The sequence below is a fragment of the Neofelis nebulosa genome, chromosome 15 (genome assembly GCF_028018385.1).
Source record: "Neofelis nebulosa isolate mNeoNeb1 chromosome 15, mNeoNeb1.pri, whole genome shotgun sequence".
NCBI classification, from domain to species: Eukaryota; Metazoa; Chordata; class Mammalia; order Carnivora; family Felidae; genus Neofelis; species Neofelis nebulosa.
Genome location: NC_080796.1, coordinates 19,952,808 through 19,961,453, shown reverse-complemented (window position 1 = coordinate 19,961,453; position 8,646 = coordinate 19,952,808). Strand labels below are relative to the sequence as shown.

The 8,646-nt window shown below is 43.0% G+C and overlaps 1 long non-coding RNA gene and 1 pseudogene across 1 annotated transcript; one reads left to right on the top strand and one right to left on the bottom strand.

Annotated features, from left to right (window-relative positions):
• Nucleotides 1–285: 285 nt before the first annotated feature.
• On the top strand, nt 286–1,529 carry LOC131495533 (adenylosuccinate lyase-like; annotated as a pseudogene).
• Nucleotides 1,530–5,418: 3,889 nt separating this feature from the next.
• LOC131495754 (uncharacterized) lies at nt 5,419–8,371 on the bottom strand. Its single transcript, XR_009254096.1, has 3 exons — nt 7,751–8,371; nt 6,825–6,986; nt 5,419–6,151 (listed from the first exon to the last, which is right to left on the bottom strand). It is a non-coding gene; the product is annotated as an uncharacterized LOC131495754 (long non-coding RNA).
• Nucleotides 8,372–8,646: the final 275 nt, after the last annotated feature.

Here is an 8,646-nt window from a genome sequence, read left to right as displayed (position 1 = left end):
GTCAGCACGGAGCCCGATGCAGGGCTCGAACTCACAAACAGTGAGATCATGACCTGAGCTGAAGTCAGACGCTTAATGACTGAGCCACCTAGGCACCCCTAAGGTAAAAAGCAATTTTATCCATAGCAAACTTCCAGAAACCTGTAGATTCAACTTCTTGGGACCCTGATGTCATCCTCCCCTCCATAGGATAGAAAATTCATATATAATCAGTCACTCCTTACACTTACAATGCAGCTCTTTCTGCCCATGGGTCCTGTCCCCGTCCTTTAATAAAACCACTTTTTTCTGCAACAAAGATGCCTCCAGAATTCCTTCTTGGCTGTCGGCTCCGAGCCTCAACACTTCAAACCATATCAGACCTACATACGAAAAGTGGCTATTCAGGTGCTGGCTAGGTTGGGGGCATTCACGCATAAGATTTGTACGGACATATGACTCCCGGCACACCTCAGGGAGATGAAGGAACCCTCTGAGAGACAGCAGACTGACCCAAGTGCAATGCCACACAAGCGGAACCCTGTGTGCTCAGAGCGGTGCTGCAGCATCTGTGCATTGGTTTGAGGGCACAGTGGATGACAGTGTCGATCTATGTATCTGTTTGGCTGAGGCACTTCTCGCTGCGGATGTTACACTGAATACGCTGCGGAACATTTCTGAAGGATTGGCGGTATACCCCGAAGTAATTGAGTAGTGCGTTCAGCAAGAGCTGCCTTTCATGGCCACGGAGAACGTCATCACGGCCATGGTGAAAGTTGGGGCTAGCTTCCAGGATTGCCACGAGATAATAAGAGTGCTTTCCTAACAGGCAGCTGCTGCGGTCAAGCAGGAAGGAAGCGGGTGACAATGACCTCATAGAGCGAAGCCAGGATGATGCCTCTTTCAGTCCCATTCACTCCCAGTCGGACCATCTACTGGATCCTTCTTTTACGGGTCGTGCATCCCAACAGGTGCAGAGATTCTTAGAAGAGGAGGTTTATCCCCTGCTAAAACCACATGAAGGTGTCATGAAGGTGAAAGCAGAATTACGTCTGTAGAGTTGGAAGAGAATTAAACAAGAAATCCTCGTTGGCTCTGTTCACTTTTGTTACTGAGTCATGGAAACTTGCTCCTCCAGTGCCTTATTTTACCTCAAGAGCCGTTAACCTGCAATTGATCGGTACTTTTTGTTTGCATGACACATTTCTCAGCATTCACAATGCAGAAATAAACTACGTTAACTTGGACTCTGTTTTCTCTGTGTTTTCATTTGTCTGTTCTAACAACAACCCAAAAATGATCTATCTGTAACACAGCCCAGTCTCCATCGCTTCGGCACATCACAGGGGTAGAAAAGAGTCACACGGCTAGCACCCTTTCGTCTAAGGCAGAACTTCATGCCTCCCCGGACCACAAGCCCATCTCCCTCCAGAGATCCAGCCCAGAGCCCAGCTGAACACACAAATAGGCAAGCAGAATGAAGTTGGCCCCAGGCCTCCGCACATCTCACCTCCCCCCCATGGCCCTCCAAGCTTCCTGGCTGCACCCTTCTGCCCCCCGCTCCCAGGCCAACTCCCAGCCTCTGAGTCACCGGGGAGCTTTCTCTGTGGGATAGTTAACCAGGGTTTCAGTGTTAATATAAAACAGTGTCCAGTGAAATCCATTGTTTCCTAAGTGACTCCCCTATTTTAATGACAACTGATGCTGCCTCTGTGCCTTCATACATGATGTCCCCTCTGCCTGGATGATCCCCAACTCTTCCAGATACTACATTCCTATAGAATCCGTCTGTGCATAAAGAAACCTCTCAAATCCCCATTTTATATTGGGTCCTTTTAGGACATGATCTCAGCACCTGTTATATTTCCTTTTACAGCATACATTTTATAATCGTATGCTAATTTGTACATTTATATGTCTAATATCGCCTCTCTAGTAGATCGTGAACTTCATGAACTTACTACTAACTCAGTGCAGATGAAAGAATTGTAGGGAGTGTGTGTACCCAGGCTTGGCTTTGGAAAAGAAGCTGGGTGTCCTTCTGGCTCACTGGGCTCACTTCTGCTCCATATACCTAAAGGTACCTTAGTCTGCGACCAGGTCATAAGAAAGGTAATTTTTAAAATTTTAAGTAGCAATACAGTAAAACCTTGCATTGCAAGTAACTTGTCAGCGAGTGTTCCCCAAGATGAGCAAACGTTTCTAACAAATTTTGACTTGATAAATGAGCGATATCTTGCCATATGAGTAGTGCGGCATGCCAAAAGTCACATGACCGAAACTGAGCCAATAATTCTTGAAATTCGCTTTGATAGTTACAAAGCTCTGAGTTACAAGCATGTTTCCGGAGCGAATTATGCTCACGAACCAAGGTTTTACTGTAGATCCTTGCTACAACAAATAACTGTGTTGTGAAGGTGACAGATGTGTAAAGTGTGGAGGCCGCTTTTAGGCAAACAGGCTCGAGCGATGGGATACAGAAAGGGCCTGGTGACCACCTGGCTGAATACAGACAGGCCCTTCGGGCAACTCACCCTGAAATATCCATAGGCTCTAGTTGACCAGCGGGCGACTTGCAGCTAGGCATGCTTACCCAAAAAGGGAAATTCTGTAGTCACCATACCTCCTCACTTTCCCTCCTTGAAAAGCGGCCCCCACCCTCTGCCTCCTGGCAGACTGCCTCTCCTCTGCTGTCCTGCGACGCCCCCCTGTGGTGTATTCCATAAACTTCTATCTCCTTTGTTCTGCCTCTGGTGAATTCTTTCACCTCCCGTGCCACTGGCATCCACCTGATGGTTGCCCCACATTTGGAGGTCCCCATCGAATTGAGAGACACCATTTAGACACCACATTAAGGTTTATAATAATTAGGATCTTTAGATGAATGTAAGATACTGTAACCAAAGTGTGATGCCCTCATGTCATGAGCCTAAAACGATTGGAAATAGCAGAGCTTAACAGTCAAAAGTTGGGTAGGTGACAGTCAGAAAGTTTGGGTTTGAATATTTGAACTTTGCTTACTGGTTATGTATCCTTGGGCAAACTACTGTCTGTGTGCCTTGGTTTCTTTATCTATAAAAAAGGAATAGGGGCGCCTGGGTGGCTCAGTTGGTTAAGTGTCCGACTTCGGCTCAGGTCACAATCTCACGGTCCGTGAGTTCGAGCCCCGTGTCAGGCTCTGTGCTGACAGCTTAGAGCCTGGAGCCTGTTTCAGATTCTGTGTCTCCCTCTCTCTCTGACCCCCCACCCCCACCCCCGTTCATGCTCTGTCTATCTCTGTCTCAAAAATAAATAAACGTTAAAAAAAAAGGAATAAAAAATTCCTTACCTTCAGAAGGCCGATATAAAGATGAAATAACACATATAAAGTGCTTGGCTCTTAGGGGGTGTTAAAAATAAAACAAAATTCAACCAGCAATTTTGAAGATCTAATTGGCTTCCTTGAGCAATTCATGAATTAGGAAGCTTGCTGTCCAGCAAGTAGAGAGGTGCTGCGAGGAATTGTACAAGGTGAAAGGTTTTTACAGGAAAGAGGTTGGAGCAAGGAAGCTGATTAGCAAAAGAAAAGAAAGATTTGCTGCATCTTCTTTTGGCAGGGAAAGGAAAGGCAGGGTTTGTTTGTTTGTTTGTTTGTTTGTTTAAGTGGGACACATTTGACACAGAATGCTACATTAATTTCAGGTATACGACATAGTTTTTCAATAAGTCTATGCGATCTGCTATGCACATCACAGGTGTAGTTACCACCTGCCACCAAACAACCTGCTAGAATACTATTGACCATATTCCCTCTGCTGTGCCTTTAATCCCCGTGATGTATTCATTCCATGTCTGGAAGAATGTGCCTTCCTCTCCCCTTTATCCCCTCCCTCTCGCTTCCCACAACCATCAGTTTGTTCTCAGTATTTGTGGGTCAGGTTCTGCTTTTTGTTTGTTTGTTTATTCATTTGTCTTCTAGGTTCCACATATAAGCGGAGTCCTGTGGTATTCATCTTTCTCTGACTTATCTCACCCAGCACAGTACCCTCTAGGTCCATCTATGTTGTCACAGATGGCAAGATCTCATTTTTGTGTGTGTGATTTGGTAATATTCCATTATACACATCTTTACCAATTCGTCTCTTGATGGACATTGGGGCTGCTTCCATATCTTGGCTATTGCAAATGATGCTGCAATAAACAGGGGTGCATATATCTCTTCGAATTAGAGTTTTCTTCAGGTAAATATCCAGGAGTGGAATTACTGGATCGTATGGTGGCTTTATTTTTAACTTTTATGAGGAACCTCCATACTGTTTTCGACAGGGACTGCATTAGTTTACATTCCCAACAGCAGGGTGTGATGGTTTCTTCTCCCCACATCTTCCCCAACACTTGTTATTTCTTGTCTTTTTAAGACTAGCCATTCTGACAATAGTTCACGGTGGTGATTTCAAGGTGATTATTTCATTTGACAGAGTTGGTTGTGTTTTTTGTTTGTTTGTTTACCATGCAGATTGCTTCTAGCACTGATCAGGAAATTTCGAGATTGACTGTTAAAGGATCACATTCCTGAAATATTCTTGAAACTGTAGTTCTTGGTTTGCTGTCCTGGGGAGCCAATGACTCCATTTGGAACTTGTTGTTTCTTTTTTTTTTTTTTTAAACGGAAGAGCCCTGTACAAGTTTACTATGACCTGTTTAGACACAAAAGCATACTTCAGGGAACAGGTATGGGAAACCCATGGAAATGACAGAACCAAGCAGATGTCTGTTATTTTGTGATTCTGGCTTAACAAATTAAAAAATCGCAAAGAAAGTTTAGAAGTCAATGTCTATGCTTCAAGAGAATAGTACTTTTTATAACTGTTTCATTTAGTAAAGCCTTAAGAGTTTGAAATACCTGTAATATCCTCTGAATGCATGATTGTGCTTATTTTAAACTTTTCTGAAGTAGAGAATATTTCATTGCTGGGATTAGCTTATGAATTTTTTTGTCACTAAACACATCTGTAAAGTGATAGACACTTTATGAGTAAGGAATGACCTAAAATACTCTCAAACTTCAATATGTTATTCAATGGCTTTTGCAATTACTAATTTTGCATGTATTACTAATATTGCATGTATATTAGGCCTTTTGGAATTATGGTCTCTATATCTTTTTTTTTTTTTTTTTTTTTTTTTTTTGTGAGAGAGAGAGAGAGCTTGAGCAAAGGGGGAGAGGGGCAAAGGGAGAGGGAGAGAGAGACTTAAGCAGGCTCCACACTCAGCTTGGAGCCCGATGCTAGGCTCAATCCCATGACCCTGGGATCATGACCTGAGTCAAAATCAAGAGTCAAAGGCTCAACCAACTGAGCCACCCAGGCACCCCTCTGTATCTTAAAGAACACAGTGGGAGCACCTGAGTGGCTCAGTCAGTTAAGCATACAATTCTTGATTTTGGCTCAGGTCATGATCTCACAGTTCGTGGGATTGAGTCCTGCATGGGACTCTGTGCTGACAGTGCAGAGCTGCTTGGGATTCTCTCTCTTTCCCCCTCTCTCTGCCCCTTCACTGCCTTGTTTGCTCTCTATCTCTTGCTCTCCCTCTCTCTCCCTCAAAATAAATACATAGACATTAAAAACAAACAAACAAAAAAAGAACACTGTGAAACAGCCTTTCCTAGCTTATTTATTGCAATGAACATCATGGTCATTAACCACTGTTGGTCCAGGTAACCCCTATTACTTGGGGCTGTTCTCCACTTTCCTATTCTTCCTGTTTTTTGCTACTCTTGACTATAGTTATAACCCCTTAATGGAATACCTTCCTCTATAGCTTGACAGTTGGTGAAGGAAACTATGCTGGGACATATTCCATATCTGTAGGTGGTGAAAGGGAAAATAAAAGAGAGAAAGGCATTAACTGAAATCAAGCTGTAAAGAAATAGGGCATCAAAATACCAGGGATTAAAGTCTCCAACACTGTGGGCTAGCTTAGTGCTTCTGGCCTCGAAAACATATTTCTAAGGAGCGGTCCAGTTACAATCAATATATGATTATAGAATTGTGGTTCCCGTGTTTCTTGATGAAGGATCTCCAAAAAAGAATATTTTTTAGCATTCTCCTTCCCAACTATAGATTCGTAGTTCTCGACTTTTTCTCTATGTTGTGGTGAGGTGGTGGGGGAAGAGGGCCAGAGAGAAGGTTTCCTAGAAAAGGAATCAGCAGAGTCTAGTGAAACCAGAGCATTAGAAGCAAACTTATGAGTTCTAGCCCGGCTCTGTGACTGAGCATGGGGTGGCTGAAGGAAGCTGGCTTAATGTTTTGAGGCTGTACTTTTTGCGTCTACCCAACTCACTGGGTTGGGAGGAATAGAGAGGGATACTGCCTTTTGTGATAAGTGTGATGCTGAGTTTTGAAATATTCAAAGTGAAAGGAAAATGTAAAGTTCCATCTCTTGTTCCCCGTGTCAGCCTGGACAGAAGCCCTCACGCGACCTCATCTGTTGGCGTGACTCACTTTCCTGACTCTACCCTTGCTTCTTCCATCTCCAACAGTTGCCACCAAAAGAATGCTTTTCCTGAGAGTCTGATTAAATCACGGCTCTGCCCCACATCGCAATGGCACCCTCCACAGAATGAGCTTAAATGTCTCTGCAAAACATTTTTTTAATTCCCCAAATATTTACCCTGTTCCTAATATGGACCAGGCGTTGCACAAAGCACTAGGGATTCAATGAGAAATATGGCACAGCCCTAATCGCAGAGGAACTTGTAGACTAATGAGGAGAAAGCAGACAATTTCTGTCTTGGTCTGTTCAGGCCGCCATAACAAAGTACCGCACGGTTGGTGGCTTATGAACAACAGACATTTATTTCTCACCGTTCTGGAGGTTGGAAGTCCGGTTTCAGGGTGCTGGCACCTGGTCAGCTTGCAGACTTCTTACTGTATCTTCACATGGCAGCAGGGACTAGGGAGCGCTGTGGGATCTCTTCTAGAAGGGCTCCACACTCATGACCTCATCACCTCCAAAGACTCCACCTCCTAACACCATCACATTGGTGGCTAGGATTTAATATATGAATTTGGGGGGAACACTGACACTCATGCTATAGCAATTTCTTCATTTACTTTTTCAATGACACTGACTTATTTAAAAAAAATCATTCACCCGATCAACATATATTTGAGTGTCTATTTTTTTTAGATATGAAATTTATTGTCAAATTGGTTTCCATTGAGTATCTATGAAACGATAGGACTAGGACTTGGGGTAACAGTGGTGGATGAAATTAAATATTCACCCTCTTAGTGGTGGCTTAGATGACTCCTAAAAATACTACATCTCAGAACTATAGAAAGGAAAATGCAAAAATTAACTTTCCTACCCTATATCTTTCTACTTCCCAAAGGTAATCATCATTAATGACTTTTTGTGTTTCCAAGATGTTCTATGCTTATGCCAAATGCAGGACTATTTTATTTTTAAGCAAATGGATCAAGCTCTAACTCTACACAATGTATTTAACTGAGTCGTATTTAACACCATTGCAATAGGTATGTGTCTTACAATCAATATCATCTTATATTTCTGACGGACAGAATATTTTTCTTCTATTCTTTTCTTTTTGGTACATAAAATCAGGGTGAGTCTTAGGGTTGAGTCAATAAAATATGGTATTTTAATAGTACAGGACTTGACTACAAGAACACAATACTGAGCCAGTCAGGATTGCATTAATTACATTAGACTACGAGTAACAGAGATTAAAAACAATAGCTAAAAAAGGAATGTAACTTTTCCTTACCTAATAAGAAGTTCAGGAGTTGAGAATGCAGCGTATATGCATGGCTTTAATAACCCCCCAGGGTTCAAACTCCTTTTGTCTTTCTGCTTCTCATGGCTGTCACACTTGGTGGCTCTTTTCTTCCCAATAGAGTGACCACATTCCAGGCAGGAAGAAAGATGTCATCTGCCTCTAACCACTCAATATGCAGCAGTGGAGAAGGAACAGGTAAACGCAATAAACAAAAACTACCATTCAGGAAAGGGGACCATGGGAAACATGTGGTGGTCACCGGTCCATAGCTATCATCAAATTCTGCCTGGCAGACGTGGTGAGGACTCTGGGCCTTAGCACAGGGGAAGCTCATTGGTTACACAAGCTGGCAACTCCCGAGTCTGCTTTCTGGGAGAATCTTCCTTGTGCATTGTCCTCTGTGGACCTCGATCTTTCCTCTCCGAGGTGAGGATTATAATGGATGCACTTCTAGGAGTTTGCCCAGCTTTTGAAACCCATTTATTTTGGTGGCAGTTTGAGTGCACTGAGATTATTCTAGCACCTAAAAGCTTTTACAGGCCAGGTTTAAGGCACCTTTGACCACTTTATTCTCTCTAGATTTTGCAAGCCTGCTGTCTGTTTGCTTCCAGTCATTTCCACACATCAGAAACAACAGCCAAAGATCTTATGAAGACATGCTTTTTACATGTGACAATTCTGACCTTTTCCCCACTGGCTTCTGTGCTACCTTTTCAGATGGCTCCTGCTGTGAGGAAATTTGAGAAAATGGCAAATTCGATCACACCAGAAGCTTTCTGCTCTTTTATGAAAGTAGCACTGATTTTCTCTCCTAAGCCTGTACTTATAACGCCTTCTGTTTGAAGTAGGGTAGCAGTTGGCTTTCTTAACTCTGCAAGGCTACA